At 40.5% G+C, this 3663-nt stretch overlaps 1 pseudogene; it reads right to left on the bottom strand.

Moving 5' to 3' along the window:
* Positions 1-3370: 3370 nt before the first annotated feature.
* Positions 3371-3444, bottom strand: LOC118800551 (annotated as a pseudogene).
* Positions 3445-3663: the final 219 nt, after the last annotated feature.

Below are 3663 nucleotides of genomic sequence, written 5' to 3' on the forward strand. Positions count from 1 at the left end.
CAAGAAATCAAATTGCAGCAGGCTTTGAGTCAGTTTTAGTCTGGTGGTCTACTATTAACAAGAATGTAGACAGGATCAATTCCATCTATTACAAGCAACAGTGATTCATTAATTACACTAGAGATGCTAGCTGACTTCTGGAGAGGCTCATCGACACGGCCCTAACGAAAAAGGATGCAAGAAACGCATACCTGATGATGACTTCTAACGAACAGGTTGACAACGACTCATGATGAACTGCTTGAACTGTTGTCAACACCAACTGCATTTGACTGCTTATGCCCATGACTACGAACACTCGTTTGGGCAGGGATGATTTGTACTGGTGACCTCTCGCCCCACCCACAACGGTCCCTTCTACATGGAGTAAATTCACTGGGGCAGAAGATCAAGATTTCACACTGTCTATAACTGTTTGTGCTGTTTGTATGTATGTGTTTACTTATTACATTTACACACTACTTGTTTAGCTGTTTACTTTGTATCATTTACTTTGTTAATCATATTTTATATAGTTTGATGTTTATTACAGTTTAATCTCATTTACTCTTTGTTTGCTCTCCCCTATAGTGCCACTTCCTTGTGTTTGATGATCCTAAGAAGTTATTGGCAAATTGCTGATTTCTTTTGATACCTTATGAGAGTCTGACTTGCTTATTATTTTGGCTAAGATTGGTTGCCTGGTCTCAAGGAGTTGGGACCTGGACACTGGTTATTGCCCTGGGGCTGAGATAGGACCGGAAGGGTCCACCAAGGGGCTGGAAGGGTCTCTTTATTGGGGGCTATATGGCTTTTTTGGAACACCTGGTCTCAGGTGAGTTTTAAGTAGCTCGCTTATAGGGGCCATAAGGCTTCATATGACGGGAAGGACTGATTAAGCTGTGCCCATTATGTCTCGCCCATTTCTTAGAAGTTCAGTTTACTTCAACTTAAGATGAGCCTAAATCTTCTGTGTTACCTGTTTCATCAACCTCCTCTCTACACTGTAAAATACCTGGTTTTGAGATGTGGGTTGTTTAAAAATATCACTTTTGTTCATCTGAAGTATTATTTAATTTTGCTTTGGATCAGTCAAAGTATTTATTTGACTGCTTGTTACCGCATTAAGTATTTTTGTGTTTAACTGACAAAACACTTTTTACAACATACCAGCAGACGAGCAGAGAATTAGTGGGAGTTTGTGCATAATGGGTTTACCTGTGTTTACAGGTTTCTACCACTAGGGGTTTCTGCATACGCATAGACTAGTGTGATTCTACATATACAAACGTTTTCACGCACAAGTAAAAACTGGTAAGTGTTAAATGAGACCCCAGGACTGAACACCCCAGACCTAGAGAGCAGCTTCATGCTTGTAAATCATCCAGCAACAGATGGGCTGCAGTCAGTAACTGTAAACCTACAAAGAGCGCTTATATAGACGTTTATGATAAAATGGCCAGTGAGTGTAGCTACGAGGTGTAACTTGCAAATCTTAAAAACCGTCTTCAAAAATAATTTTAAAAATCACTCACATTAAATTATTCTGACAGCATTTTGCTATCAGGTAATTACAGGACGCTGTGTTGGGGTTTCAATAAAAAATGTACAGTAAGTAAACACCAGCCTGCTAGCAGCAGTGGTCACAGTAGGCTGGGTAATGTTGGTGTTTCTGAGACATTAAATCCAATAAATGTGCTTCAGTGTTTTCTACCTCCTTTCAGCGCCACACTAAATGTGTTTGACCGTTTCATTGTTATTCATTGTCTAATGGAGAATTATCTGATATCTGATATATAAACATTAACTTATACATTAAACTACTACCATGTGTTTAAAAGCCTCGTCCAAATTCAGAATAAATAACAAGGGTAACTTGGAAAGACTGACCTCAACAGGTCACAGTCGATGTTACCTTTGATAATAACAGCTACTGCACGTTTATTATTCCTCATATCTCAATACTCTTCTCTCTATATTACACACATATAGGTGTGTGTGTGGCTAGAGAGAGATAGAGAGAGAGAGAGAGAGAGAGAGACAGAGAGAAAGAGAGAGAGAGAAAGAGTAAGAGAGAGAAAGAAAGAAAGAGAAAGAGACAGAGAGATAGAGTGAAAGAGAGAGAGAGAGTAAGAGAGAGAAAGAAAGAAAGAAAGAAAGAGAAAGAGAGACAGAGAGATAGAGTGAAAGAGAGAGAGAGAGAGAGAGATAGAAAGAGAGAAAGAGTAAGAGAGAGAGAAAGAAAGAAAGAGAAAGAGAGACAGAGAGATAGAGTGAAAGAGAGAGAGAGACTTTTTTTCACTTCATTGTAACCACATCTCGCTATGGTGTGTAAAAGTCACATCAGGCCATTTCCGCCCTCAAACCAGCACATAAAACAAACAGTTTGCTTAATAAATAAATAAACAAATACATAAATAAATAAATGAATGAATGAATGAATGAATGAATAAATACATAAAAGCAAACTTCAGTTTTCAGTAATTAAAATCAGGTGCAAAGCAAAGTTCGTTGTCTAAAACCGAGCACAGCGCCTCCCCACAGCACCACACCACTTTCAAAGTCTCCAGGTCAGACATGCACTTATAATAGTTAAAATCAATTAGAACCCTTGATTTGACCAGTCTAGAGAAGGTTCTCACTACGTTGGAGTCAGCAGCTGCCTGTGCCACACGGTTTCTCCGACTCATGTACACTGCTAGTTTGGCCTGACCAAGAATAAAATTAATCAACTGGCACTTGAACCTCTCTCTCTGGACATATTTAAAACCAAGGATAAAAGTATGAGCTGTAAAAATCACATTAAGAGACGTAAACAGAGTCTTTAAAATGTCAAAAAGGGGACGTAGCCTAAAACAGTGCATATAAGCGTGAAACACCGTTTCCCTCTGAAAACAAAAAGGACATTCTGGAGTGACCTCTGGATTTAAAACAGAAATAATAATGCCAATAATGCCATTTAAAATCCTCCACTGCAGATCTGACACTTTTTTGGTTAACGGTGGTTTATACAGTGCTCTCCATTGTGGCTTCACCTCGTCAGTGAGACCCAGAGCATCTCGCCATGGCGTATCAGCTCTGTTCTCCAGTCTCTTTCTGTTGAAAACCTTCACACAGGCTGTGTAAAGCAGCTTGCCAGAGACTGAACTCAGGTCCATGCTCAGCTCCTCTTTACAGTCCAGGAAGGGGCCCTGACAGTCCTGCAGGTACCAAGTCCTTAGGGCCACTCAGGAGTCTCTGAATGAACTGGAGGCGAAAGGCAGCAGTCCTGCTGGCTAAGTGAACCAGCCCTTGTCCTCCTTCTTCTTTGGGTAGATAGAGGACGGCCTGTGGTAACCAGTGCAATCTGTCCCAAAAAAAGTCCACTAGTAGTGCCTGTAGGTCAGCAAGAAGTACAGACGTAACACTTTCAAATCAAACTTCCAAGTCAGAAACTATAGAAATGATCCCTGAAAGTATAGTCTCTGTCTCTGAGAGACAGAGAGAGAGAGAGAGAGAGAGAGAGAGGGGTAGAGAGAGGTAGAGAGAGAGAGAGAGGTAGAGAGAGAGAGAGAGAGAAAGAGAGGTAGAGAGAGGACAAAAGGATGCAACAGCATGAATGTTTAGTATTTTGTTACCACTAGAGGGCGACACTGGATTGTGTATGAAGAAACACTGAAATGAAACTGAAAGTAACTTTAAGCT

The sequence above is a fragment of the Colossoma macropomum genome, unplaced genomic scaffold (genome assembly GCF_904425465.1).
Source record: "Colossoma macropomum unplaced genomic scaffold, Colossoma_macropomum, whole genome shotgun sequence".
NCBI lineage: Eukaryota > Metazoa > Chordata > Actinopteri > Characiformes > Serrasalmidae > Colossoma > Colossoma macropomum.